The sequence below is a fragment of the Papaver somniferum genome, chromosome 7, assembly GCF_003573695.1.
Source record: "Papaver somniferum cultivar HN1 chromosome 7, ASM357369v1, whole genome shotgun sequence".
In the NCBI taxonomy this organism is placed as follows: domain Eukaryota; kingdom Viridiplantae; phylum Streptophyta; class Magnoliopsida; order Ranunculales; family Papaveraceae; genus Papaver; species Papaver somniferum.
Genome location: NC_039364.1, coordinates 238,713,086 through 238,727,367, shown reverse-complemented (window position 1 = coordinate 238,727,367; position 14,282 = coordinate 238,713,086). Strand labels below are relative to the sequence as shown.

The 14,282-nt window shown below is 36.8% G+C and overlaps 1 long non-coding RNA gene across 1 annotated transcript; it reads left to right on the top strand.

Annotated features, from left to right (window-relative positions):
• Positions 1–9,561: 9,561 nt before the first annotated feature.
• Positions 9,562–12,217, top strand: LOC113293552. Its single transcript, XR_003332366.1, has 5 exons — positions 9,562–9,811; positions 9,919–9,990; positions 10,835–10,936; positions 11,056–11,212; positions 11,823–12,217. It is a non-coding gene; the product is annotated as an uncharacterized LOC113293552 (long non-coding RNA).
• The last annotated feature ends 2,065 nt before the right edge of the window (positions 12,218–14,282 follow it).

Here is a 14,282-nt window from a genome sequence, read left to right as displayed (position 1 = left end):
TTCTCGTCTGCTTCTTGTATAGCAATTGAATTGGGTGAGTCCTTATCCCGTTGTAAGAAGATCTTCATCGCACCTTTGCTGTAGAGTTTCTTCGTGTTGTATTTCTACCGGGGTTATTGATTTTTTCCTTCGCTATCAATGACTTAAACCTGCGAAGTTTCAATTACTTGGTTTGATTCACATCCTTTTCTTTGTTTCGACTTACTGGAATTTTGCCCTTTGTCTTCGCACGGAGCAAGTCTTTCTTTTCGTCCTACATTTTTTGTCTTCGAATTTTGAATGTTTTTCTTTGAATCTCACTGTTGATATAGCGTTTACATCTCCGTCTCTACATTCTTTAAATATCTCTGATTTGTTTGTTGTCTGAAGAGATAAACTTGTCCCCTAAACTTTCATATTTTCCCTTGAAATCTCTAGATCCAGTGGTATCTAACTCCAACAATAACTAATTTCCTTGAATCCTCTTCAATCCAACAAGTAGGTAGTGTTTCTAACCCCAAAAATGTAGTCGCAGGAAATCCTACAACTAACACCACTTAATAATTTGTAGATCTAAACATAAAAATGATGATAGGATTGCTAAAATTGAAAAATAAGATACAAGATTTACGTGGTTTGATCAATGTGATCTACATACACGGGGTTAGGGTTCACTACGATTGTTGAAATTACATTTGGATTACATTGAGACTCCATTAATGAGTATTTGGAGCTCTAGGTTGGTGAAGGAAGAAGAAACAGATAATAATAATACAAATTCTGTTTTCTCTTTCTAACATGTGTTCCCTACAATGTAGTCAATATCGGCCGTATCGGCCGATATATCGGGGATATTTCGGTTATCGGCCCAGAACGATACGATAAGAAGGATATCGGGGATACGATATTCGCCCGATAATATCGGCCGTATCGGTCGAATATCGGCCGTTTCGGTCAAATATCGGCCGTATCGGTAGATACGAAATTTTCCTACATTTCCCGATATGAGACGGTATTGGTCGTTTTCTATAAAGTTTAAGGTTAATTTTGGCGAAGAAAGTCTTCCAGGTGGTAGTAGAGGTGCATGTAGCTCTCGAAGCAAGTTACTAAAGTTACTCTTTTGTTTTTTTGATAAAATTGATGTTATCTATTATATCTTATCCGAAAATGTGTGGAGAAAATATATAATATAAAATTATAGTCTCTAAATCTAGAACCGATATTATACCGATATTTCAACGATAATATCCCCGATATAAAATCGTACCAGTGTATCGGTCCCGGCCGAGATGAACCGATATCCGATATTAACTACATTGGTTCCCTACAAAGTGTATGTCCTCCTTTTCTCTCTCCTGCCTTTCTCTTTATATAGGTGTTTACATAGTGGATGCCATCTAAGATGTAGTGGAGTACAACTAATATGTCTCGCGCCCATGCTACGTTCTCGCACGCTAAGAAAATAAATGAATCTAGCACACTAACAAATGTATTTGTGCGACATTCTGCCCCTACATTATTCACATAAAAGAGGTGGATTTGGTTTATGAGTCTCCTCTAATCTCATTACGTAAAGTCAAACATTATATATAGTGAAACCCCCTAAAACCCCGTGGACATAGGTCTTCATGGCCGAACCACGTAAATCGTGGTGTCAAGTCTCCCCAACTCTTATCTCTAACTCCATGATCTTTTCCATTTACAGGATAGAAAATCACACTTGCAACTAACTTTTATGGTTTTCTAACTGGGAAAGTAATTACCAATAATTTTTTTTTTGGTCAATACTACAGAAAATTATATAAATATTGGAACAAAGTTACAAGGGAAAAGAAAAGAGAAAAAAAAAGACCAAAGCAACTTACTCCAATCGACAGAACCACTACAAGAATAAAATTTGTAGGTTAAAAGACAAGTTGGTACTGAGAACCTAAACCAACAGGACTGACTCAAAAATGAGTATACAGAAGCTCTACTGCCTATTCACTACAATTCCCCAGTTATAGTGCAGGCTCTGAAAAGTATTGCCCCTGAAAGATATGGTTGTAGAAGTCTAATAGAATAAGAGTGCCTTAATCTTCCTGATCAAATTTTCCTGTAGGTAATCGGAGCCCTGGAATATACATTTATTTTTCTGTTTCCACACTCCCCAGACAAAACCAAAAGAAAGTAACTCCCATAAAATCCTACCGTTCTCAGTGAGACCAAGAGTCCAGTGGTCGATAAACAAGTCTCTAACATCCTCGCTGATAACCCAATCCCTTTGAAACTCATTCATGAAGAACATCCAAACAGCATGCGTTATAAGGCACTGAATGAAAAGATGATTGATGGTTTCTTCACTTGACTTGCAGAAAATGCATCTATTTGCTAACTGCCACCCCTTCTTAGTCAAATTATCTTGTGTTAAGATCTCTTTATGATGAATTAATTAAGCACACAAAGAACGAAACCTTTGTTGGAACTTTTGGTTTCCAGATTTGCGCAAAGGGAAAAACAATACCTGAGCTCTTTGCCAATCCTAGATAACACGATTTAACTGTAAAGACTCCACTGCTCTCCCATCTCCAGCTTCTAGTATCATCAACATCGTTTAAGATAATTCCCTACAAGAGATATGAAAGTGATGCTGCCTCGCTAATTTCCATATCTGTGAGTCTTCTTTTGAAATCCAGGTTCCAATTAGTCTCCCCATCTACATTCATCGTAACAATTTCATTAACCCAAACCCCCTTCTTTCTGGAAACTTCGAAAAGATTTGGATATTTGTCCTTGAGCACCTCTTCCCCAGACCATCTATCCTCCCAAAAACGAGTTTTTCTCCCATTACCAACCTTATGCTCTAATCCCAACTTGAATTTGTCGATTATGTTGCAAATGACTCTCCACAGCCCCATGCCGTATGGTTGCTTAGTTTTCTTTGCATCCCAGCCATTACTATCGCATCCATGCTTACCCTCTATTATTCTTCTCCATAGTGCCTCAGGCTCATTAGAAAACCTCCACAACCACTTACGCAAGAGAGCATCATTCATCACAGATAAAACTTTGATACCCAGTCCTCCCTCTTGTTTTGTGTGACATATTTTATGCCAAGCCACCAGTCCAGTTCTATTCCTCCCATCTTTTACTCCCCACAAGAAACCTCTCATTGCTCTTTCAATTCTCTTGGCTACAGGAGGAGGAATAGTGAAAGCAGACATCATGTACACTGCTAGTGAACTAAGAACACTCATAATAAGAACCAATCTCCCCCCATACGAGAGGTAGCCTCGCTTCCAACCCTCTAGTATTTTCTCCACAATCTCAGCCACTGGATCCCATATCTTTTTGCATATGTAAGGAGCCCCTGCTGGCATTCCGAGATACCTGAATGGCAAATCTTCAAGTGTACAACCAAGTGAATCTTGTACTGCCTCGTCTTGTGTGGTATCTCCAATACTAATGGTTGTACTTTTGGTTAAATTTATACTCAAAACCGACACCAACTCAAAACATGTCAGAATTGCTCTAATGGTGTAGATACTTTGAGCCTTGTCTGCACTAAAGAGTAAAGTATCGTCAGCAAAAAGAAGATGGGAGACAACAGGTCCATCCATAGAGACTTTAAACCCATCTATTCGACCATTTTCTTCCGCTTTTGATCATATGGCAGAAACCTTCCATGACCAAGGTGAATAAGAAAGGTGACAAGGGGTCTCCTTGCCTGAGGCCACGAGAGCTCCTAAAATTATTACCGGGAATCCCATTGATCAAGACTAAGAAGTGCGCATGTGAAATACAAGTACGAATCCAGTTCCTCCAAGTGAATCCAAACCCCATTCTCTCCATTATCTTAAGAAGAAAATTCCAATTAACCTTGTCATACGCTTTCTCCACATCCAACTTCATGATCCAGCCTGGTTCTTTCTGCTTCATCCTAGTATCCAAACACTCATTAGCAAGTAAAATGCTATCTGTTGTGTGTCCGAGATCAGAGAGGGTAGCACTTGCTTAAGTCTTGTCGCCAGTGTCTTCGCTATAATCTTGTAACATGTATTAATTAAACTAATAGGCCTAAAGTCCTTAACCACCTCAACTGTTTCTTTCTTAGGAATTAGCGAAATAAAAGTGTTGTTTAATCTCCAATCCAAAGATCCTGTTAGTTCGAAATGCTTCACTACTTTCATAAAATCCTCCCCCAATATCTTCCAATATCCAGTGAATACCTCTATAGGGTACCCGTCAGGTCCTGGAGCCTTGTTGCGCTCCATTTCCTTAATGGTGCCAAGTATTTCCTCCTCAGAAATGGTAGATTCCAACCTGACTTTATCCACTGACGAGATAGTAGAGAACTGTACATATTCCATGAATGGTCTCTGTGCAATGTTTTCTTTGTAAAGTCCAGCATAATAATCACCAATGTGACTCTTAATAACTTCACTATCTTCTTGTATCTCCCCATCAATAACCAAACAGCTGATAAAGTTTTGCCTTCTCCTCTGGTTTGCGCTTCTATGAAAATACCCGGTATTGTTATCACCCTCATCCAACCATTTATCCTTCGCCTTATTTTTCAGTCTCAATGCCTCTAATCTTGCCCATTTCTTAAATTCATTCTTGAAATTGATCCTGTTCAGTTTATCCTCAAGAGTAGCTTCACGATCTGCGTCCTTCTGATCAATAATTTGAATTTCATTTAAAATGTCATCCATTTTTCTCTTTGTGCTTCCAAAGTGGGTCCAATTCCATGTCTTCAGATTTTCCTTGAGCATTTGAAGCTTCTTCCAGAATATGAAACCGGGATTCCCATTAACTTCATAACCTTCCCACCACCCCTTGATCAGGTCATACAGTGAATTATCTTCCATCCACATGATCTCAAACTTATAAAGGGCAGTGGTCAGAGATAGGTCTAGGCCTTGCGCTTTGTGTATTGTCTGGAAACAACTCCTCCCATTTGATGTTAACTAACATACGATCAAGTCTACAACATATAGGATCTTCTTGAAAATTCGACCACGTATAATGGGCACCATACAGGGGAAGGTCAATGAGATCACAATCTGAAATGAAATTAGAGAATTCTGTCATACCTCTATTAGCAGCAATATCTCTATTTTTTTCCTCAACGAAGCGAATAGTATTGAAGTCTCCTACTACACAGCCCGGTATATCCCAGACTCCTAAAACACCAGCAATCTCCCTCCACAATTTCTTTCTCTGAACCCTATTATTAGGTGCGTAAACCCCCGTAACAAACCATTCAGTCCCATCCCTTCTCGACTTAAACATACAAGAGAGAGTATATTGATCTTCTAATGTATCTAATAACTCAAACTCATCTTCACACCACATGATGCACATACCTCCTGAAGCCCCTTGTGATGGAACATAACAAAACTGGATGCCATTCTTGTTCCATAATTCTCTGCAAAAACTTTGTGTAATAACCTCCTTCTTTGTTTCTTGTAAAACAACAACATTTGGTTTGCTTCTCAATAATGCTTCATTAATAATAGCCCTCTTGGTCGCATCCCATGCCCCCCTAATGTTACAATTTACTATGTTTGCATTCATTTAATAACCTTTCCTACCCCCATTTACCTCTCTTCTACCTAATTTGGAACTGCTAGGTACAAGGTTATTCATAGAGCATGCTAACCTGTTTGTCTCCCGCTCCACTTTTGTAGCACTAGAATTGATTGGTGTACTGATAGGTGACTCCGAGCAATCCTCTTCCTGGGTAGAATTATCTTTAACGCCTTATGCTGTATCCGTGAGAAGTAGTCTTGCGCCCTCCAGTCCCTCATCTAGCACTGTTTCATCCAGCTCTCTAATGGCTTGTTCCCTCTTTTCCTTCCTAAAAAGCTTTCTTTGTTTAATTTCCCCCAACTGACGATTGACAATTTCATTTATTTCCTTCTCCTTTTCACCTTGTGCAATACCAAAAAGTGTCATAACTGATTGAAAAACAAAAATCAATTCTTCTTTTGCTAATCGGTCTTCCTCACTCTCTATAATACTAATTTCCCTACTGTTTTTTTCCTGATTATTAGCACAACAACCTCCATTCACCCCTCTATCGGAGCCCCCATGAATTAACATACATGATTCATCAATTGTAGCAGCTGGATCTAATCGATTGAGTGGAGTAATCAATATCGGCTCCTCTTCTTCTTCAATTTGACTAGCTTCGTCGCTTTGTTCCATAGGCAGATTATGAGATTGGCCCTCAAGAACAGAAAATTGATTATGAATTTTAACGGGTGAAGAGAGAGGTGAGAAATAAGAACCAGAAAGAGGCGAATTTAGAATCCCTTTGAAACCCTCGTTGATAACCAGTCTTCTCTGGTCATCCATATTTTGATGTACAGTAGTTTGGCTAACTTCTGGGCCCAAAATCGAGTTGTTACTCCAAGTATATGGTTTCTAGGAATTACTGGCTAGTCCAGGAATGAGGGAATCGGTTACTGGCTAGTCCACTCCCAGAATTGATTTATCCTCTGGTCCATGTTTTTGGACCAGAAACTTTATCCCCTAGTCCATCCACGTGCGGTTTACACAAGATCAGTTTTCAAATATTCCCAACATACCCTTCTGCAACTCAAAGTGACGAAACAAGTCAGTTTCTTTCCTCTTTTTTTCTTCTCAGATCGGTTTCTCTCAATTTCTGGTATTGTTTTTCAATCATCTTCATCTGAGCTTCGAATTAGGTTCTTCTGAGTTTCGAATTAGGTCATCTGAGCTTCGAACCAAGGTATTTATCCTTTCAATCATCCTCTTCTGCTGCTGTTCTAGAAATCTTGATGAATAATTAGGTTTATTCTGATCCGATTTCTATCAGGATAATTGTATATGATGTACATTGTTATCTTTTTATGATTTCGTTTTATGATTTCTGTTTTATGATGATTTACAATGTCAATTGAGTTTCGAAGTAATTTTCGTTTGTTTTTTAAGTAATTTTCGTGATTTTTGTGTGTGTTCAATTAGGTATTTGAGTTTCGAATTAGGTTTATCTCAGATTCGAACAAGGTATGATTTCTTTTAATGATTTCTGTTCTGTTTTTTGTAATCTGATTTTTTGTATTTTCTACGTTTTTCTGCTGCTGTTCTGTTTAGTTTTCATTAGACAGATTGTATAGTATGTATTACCAATACGTACTACATATAGCATGCTCTCTTTTCATTTTGCAGTAGATGCCAATACATATGAATATGAATCAGTACATGTCAATACGTCCTGCATATAGCATGCTCTTTTTTCATCCTGCAGTATATGCCAATACATATCAATATGAGTCAGTACATGTCAATACGTACTGCTTATAGCATGTCAATACAAAGACTCTTTTTGTTTCATCTCAGTACATGTCATTTTTTACAGGGTTAACATGTCTGACGTTGCTCCCAAACCAGACTTCTCCATCTATTCTCATGTATACCATAAGCAATATCATTTTGCATATGAGGTTACATCGTTTTCAACTTTAGAGGATTTGAAATTTTGCATCTGTAATATGTGGAGCTGGTTGACTCCATCGAGTATTCTGGTTAACTATTTCCAGAATCAAGCGATAGTTCCTATTCTTGCTGATGTAACACTCCAGGGAATCTCTGCATTACATTCTTCAAAGCAATCAGCTTTCTTTGATTTGCACGTGGATGTAATTTCAAATGGCGCATCTAGGCGTATGGAAGTTGACAGTAATGCAGCCTTAGTTGTCAGTGCAAAGAATAGTTATTTGAAAGAAGGTAAAGAAGCCCCAAGAGTGTTTTTTTTCAGATGGTTGGGATAAGATTTTTGATGATACAGATCAATTATTCTATGGTGGTGTTGATGTCGTACGTATAGCATGCCAAAAATACTGCATGAGAACTGGATATGAGGTAATTAAGAAGAAGAATGACCTTGAGAGATTCACCGCCGTATGTAGTGTGATAGGTTGTTCATGGAAGCTTCACGCAACTGCCATGGGTAGTTCTATTGATGTTTTTAAGATAAAAGAATATGTGGGAAGGCACGCCTGTGGCGGTGGTTATATGTTGAAGAATCCAAGAGTTACAAAAAAACTCATGAACAGTCTAATTCATGAGATGGTCAGGCACAACCCTCGCATAACACCAACAGAGATCATAAATTATCTTAAAGTTGGTGGTGGCATTGAAATCCAGTATCACCACACATATCATGCAATTGAGTTGTCGCATAAACAGATTTTTGGTAATGATGTGAAGTCGTACACTGATCGTGCTTGGTGGGTGAATGCTGTTAGGGAAACAAACCCTGGGTCATTTATTGATTTTGATTTCAATGATGCTACAAAAAGATTCAATAGACTTTTTGTTTTCTTTGGAGCTTGTATAGAAGGATATAAACTATGTCGTCCCATGATTTTCTGTGACTGTACATTTCTCACTGGAACTTTTAAAGGAGGTCTCATGGCAGAAACATGTCTTAATGGCAATCAAGGTAACTGGTTCTTTTTTTTTCTGATATGTAGTGTCTGGTAGTTAGATCACTCATATTGACCTTACTTCACTATCTGACAATGAGTATTGACCATACTACATACTACATATTGACCTTACTGAGTATGAGATAAACCATACTGCATGTGAAAAGTAATGTCAATCAGTTGCTTAACATGTCATTATGTAGTGTCAGGTTTTCACATATCAACAAAGAGGTAAACCATACTGCATGTCAATATGTAGTGTCAATATTAGTTGCTTAACATAACTAGTAATTCCTTTTTGCAGGATTTTATCCGCTTGCATTTGCTTTAGTACCCGGTGAAGACAATATCATCTGGGAATGGTTTTTCAAGAAACTGAAGGAGGCTTTGAATGATGATCGCCCAATCACTTTTATGACTGACCGAGGTGAAGGGTTGGTTAAATATATTCCCAAAGAGTTCCCTGATTCTCATCAAAGATATTGTTACTTCCATTTGGACAAAAACTTACCTATTGCAAAGTCTGACGAAAAGTATAAGGAAGTGACTGATGCTTTCCGAAAGGCGACATATGCTCTTTTTCCTGCAACATACGAGGAAGGTCTCCAAGAAATGGTTAATTTGGGAAGGCCTTGGGTTGCTGACTACTGCCGCAACATTCCAAAAGAAAAGTGGTCCAGTGCTTTCTTCAAGGGTTGTAGTTATGGTTACACTTCATCTAGCGTTGCTGAATCGTTCAATAGCTGGATTAATAAAGAAAAGAAATTACCTACCACTAGTCCAGAAAAGGCTATTAATCACATTTTTAAATGACATATTAGTTGCGTGATTATGATATTACAAACAATTTCTGTCATATAATATGAAAATAGTTGGGCCCACCGTTTATCGTCAAGAAAAAGTTATTCTTAAACGTCATAATTTATTAGGTGTGATTTAGTGAGAAACTATTATACGACGGAATAAATCTGACACATATATCAGGCTTTTATAAACCCACCACTAGTTTTCTATTGGGCTCCCAGTAGTGGCTAACCACGTTTATATCAGTCTGACAATGGTTAGCCACCGGCTAACTTGTGGCAGTGCTATAATGGTCTTATTCTCACAAACCTTTTTTCCTGCTCGGTTGGAGATGAATCCCATCCCACCTCGTCCTTATCACCCGATCCGATAATCTCTTTCATTTAGCTTTCACTTTTCCAAGTTTTCTTTTATCTGAGAAGAGCATAGAAAAACCCTAATCATCTACTAAATCCCCGTAAACCAAATCGATAACCCTCCATCCCCGCATCTCTTTCCCAATCTCTGCTCAAACAACAAAAATAACGCTGAAGAACTAGAAGAAAAGGAAAGAAGAAGTAGATTATGTTGATGAAGACGGAGAAATGGTGAAGGCCTCGTTTTTCATTCTTCTGCTTAGGGTTACTTTCTTCTTTCAATTTTTCTTACAATCCTTAAACAGTTCTGAGACATCTCTTTTTACTTGGTTTCTTAGGGTTTTCAGCAACAAAAGATGATGACTACAAGTATGGAGATGGAGATGGAGATCTTGTGAAATAATGAGATGGTAAGAACAACTATTAGTCCTCTATTTAGGTTTGAACTCTGAATATTGAATTTTGATTTAAGGTTCTAGTCTTGTTATCTCAATTGTATTTGATTTTGACAATCTGGGTTTAATTTCAACAAAATTAAAGGTATTGGGTTTGTTTGTTATATATGTCACAGTAACGAATTGTGAGCTTTTCTGGCAAGGTAATTGCTGATAAATTTTGTTATAAATCCTTGATTTAATTTAGTATTGTATGGATCATATAGGCATCAAGGTTCTAGTGTTTAACTTTATTGTATTATATGATGTATATATACGCAACAATGTGGGTGCATTGGCTGTAGTAGAGCTGACTTCTTATGAGTAATTGCAATTCAAAGAAGAACTTATCAATGGAAAGATAAAGAGGAATGCTAACATATTCACCACTACTAGTTCTGCTAGATGTTTGTATTCTCTGAGTTTTTCTTTAAAATTGTGATGTTCTGGTACAAGACCAATAAAAACCTCATGCTTGAGATGGACTTTGAGCCATTCAACGCTTTGTTTTCTTCCATCTCACTTTCCAAATCTATTGGTAATGGTGTGGACCATGTCCATTGGTTTCTATGTGGCGACTAGTTTCAGGATATTTATTCTAGTTTCAATTTTAAATTCCGCGGTAAGTCAGTTTAAGTCGTGCAAAATTTTATATTTTGTTCACATGTTTAGTTGTAGGCAATGCGATGGTGATGGAGCTTAAATGTTGGCTGAATTTGTTAAACACTTTGTTGTGCATTGATTGAAACTAATTTATAAATAACCTACATAAGAGGTTTGCTACCTCCTCCTAACAATTGGATCTTGGAGGCATTTTCAGGAATCTTCCAAGGCTTTAAGAGTTCTTCAAAGACCCATCTTTTGCTGCCATATGCCCCTCAGATCTTCTTGTTCTTGATGGCTTGTACTTGGTTAAGGAAATGTGAGTTGTCTTACGAGAACATATCCTCAATTCAATTAGTTTGAATATAAACTGCTTGTTGTTGTGTAAGGAAAATTTTATTAAGTTGCTGATCGTGTCTATGTTTTATGCTTGAGCAGGAATCGATGATGTTTTTGTAAAGACTGTGATTGGGGTACTTGGAGAGCTCCAAATTGGATGAAATGCCCAGTGGCGGTGTCCTTTGGTTCTGGAGGAGAACTTGTTTCATATAAACATAGTCAGTCAGTTACCAATCCGCAAACTGGAAGTTCCGAGGTATGGTATGACTTATTTGTTGCTTTGTTCTGCTTCTTTTGGAATATTGTTTACTTTTTTCCTTCTCCTGGTTTACATACATAAATTAGTTACCGACTTAAGTTGAATTAGCCATTCCACTGAATTTGAAGCTGCAATTCAAGATGGAAAAATGATTTTTTTTTTTGTTTTTGTTTTTTTGGTATTATTCGGAAGTTTGACTTTTCAGCAAAGGCATTGCAATTGAATATGCTTGCCTCGATTCAGTTCTGATTATAGTTGGTTTGAAACTTTGAATTATTATATTAACTAGATGGTGGTTATGTAAAGTAGCGGCTCTAGTTATAATTCTACTAGGAAAAATACACAAAAGTTGTAAATATTTTTCTTACTGGGACAATTGAATTCTACTATGAGTCTGTGACTCATTGAGGAAGAGTATAAGTTTGACTGCCTTTGTAGCCCGTAGCTGTATTGTTTCCACTTCTTCATTGCCTCTCTTAAAAAATGTTTCTTCATGTTTTGGTTATATGCCATTGCTCGCTGATGTGACATTTTATAGCTATGATGTTTGTTGAAAGTGTTTAGAGTGTTTTTAACCTAACTTGGCATCTTCTTACACATGATACAGGGATCATTCGACCTTTCCTTAACGTATTGATTTTTGAGGAACTGAAGGGAGCTGTTGCAAATGCTTTTTTTGATTTTACCACGCCACCCATCAATGACGAATATAACTGCCTCATTAATGCTATAATGGATCCAAGTGGATGTTATACGATGTATACGCAATACTTTGGAGATGTGTCACTAGGTAATATGATTAGGAGGAATAAAACTCCTGTAGTCCTATAGGGGAGACTAAATAAAATGCAGATGAAGTGGCAGTCTTAGTAGATTGAATGCTAGTTCATATTTTCAGTGTGATTTTGAGTTGGAAATGCAGGATGAATTTATCCTTTTTTGGTTGTAATGTAAAACTGAATTCATCTTTCAAATGCAATGTACACTCGATTTCAGATTCTATTTCCGATTCAGCTGATTCAATTCCAAATTTAGCATTATCTGATTCACTTAAAAATACGAATTCAACAAATAAAAAATTAAAATAATAATCAGGAATATCCATTAATTTATTTATATTGATATTAAATGACAAGAAGACACCGTTCACTCTAAATAACAAACCGTTTTTGTTATTTTTAATTACAAACTTTAGACGTCATTCTTAATGATAAACAATATCTGTGATTTTATATAATAGTTTTTATTTGTCATTTATAAAGAGTCACACCAAATAAATAACGGTTTGCATGACAGATGAAAACCGTGATAAACCATGTTTTATAACAGATTTCATTCGTTATTTATAGCCCCTTCTGGACTAGTGTGCGTGTGCGTTCGTTGACTCGATCAGGTTTGTATCAGTTTCCTTAGTCACAGTACAAGCTTATATTAGTTTTCTTTTTGTAACAGTATTAGCATATATGTTATGTTAATCTACGTATATTTTTAGTATAATAGACTTGCTATTCCCTTGTCGTGTAGGATACGTATGATGGAAATGATGTCAGAACGTCGTGAAGAGAGTCTCTTGATGGACCCAGAACTGCTAACCCCTACGTATCAAGCCTTGCTTGAACTACACATCCAAATTGGCCGTCCCTGGAAAGTTAGTCAGTCAGATGTTAATCGTTATGAAGTGCATTCTCCAAGGTTAGCGTTTACCCCTAATCTCTATCATCTGAATGTTATTTACTTTCTCTTTCTTTTTTTTAAGTACCATGTTTCTATGAGAACATATAAATATGTACTGTGTATATTAGGTGTACTGAAAAATAACACATGAATATGTACTGTGCAGATCTCATATGGTAGATCTAGAGAGAAAAACTTGTACTTGCCAACGATGGCGCGTTTATGGCTTTCCATGCTCGCACGCTACTGCAGCTATTACTAGATCTGGAGGAAGGATTCTTGATTATGTTGAAGATTATTTCAAAGTTACCACTTTTCGTAAGCTATATTCAATAGCTATTAGACCCGTTCCTAACCACGACAGGTATGTGTCTTTAATCAGTACATTTTCATATTTTGCATAACAATATGTAATGGTAGATACCACTTACACATGTAATAGCAATTGAAACTGTCAACATAAACCTACTTACATATGGATGTTACATACTGATATGTAATGGTAGATACCAATACATTTTTTGATATTTGTTTTTCAGGAACAATATACCGTGTACATATTCATATGTAGTTGTGGTTCATTCCATTTTATATGATACTGTTTTTTTCTCACAGGCCCGATGAGTATCACGTAAACGATATCGTTCTCCCAGCAGAAGTAATTAGGTCTCCACCAGGAAGGAAAAAGGGGAAACATATTAAGTCTGCATATGAGACTAGTAGAAAATCTGTCAAGTGTTCAAACTGTAATTTGAAGACTCATCACAACAAGGCAACATGCAATCTTATCCGACAGTATGAACTTTCTGAAGAATGATTTTGTGACAGGTATGTATTTCAGCCAGATACATATTAATGTCTTAATTAAGTAAGTATGATACAATACAATGTACTTTTAAGCAAGTAGTGTTCTGATTTATCTTTTTCTTTTATCACAGGCTTGAACGTGCAGCAGAATGTTATTTCATTTACAGTACATACATTACAAGTGTACTGAAAATACTGTTTTTGTTGTTTCTTAGAACATCTTTTGGTTTTTGAAATATTATAAGTCTATCAAAATGTAGTTATTGTAGTTATTTTCGAATAATGAAATATGTTGTTAAGTCTATCAAAATGTCAGTATCTATCACCAGTAGTGAAGTATTTACATACTGAAATTACATGTAATTATTGTAGTGTTTAACCATCTTCCACTAAGATTATTTAGAACATATCATAATTACAATTCCACAAAAACTTTTGTGGTTTCAATCAGGTTAATACATATTAAAGAAAACAATCAGTACTTATTGATATGTAGTGGTTAGTTTAATTATGATATGTGGTTTTCCAGCTGATTCACCATCTTCACGGGGGTCGAGGGGGCAGCGCCCCCTCGTATCAACAACAA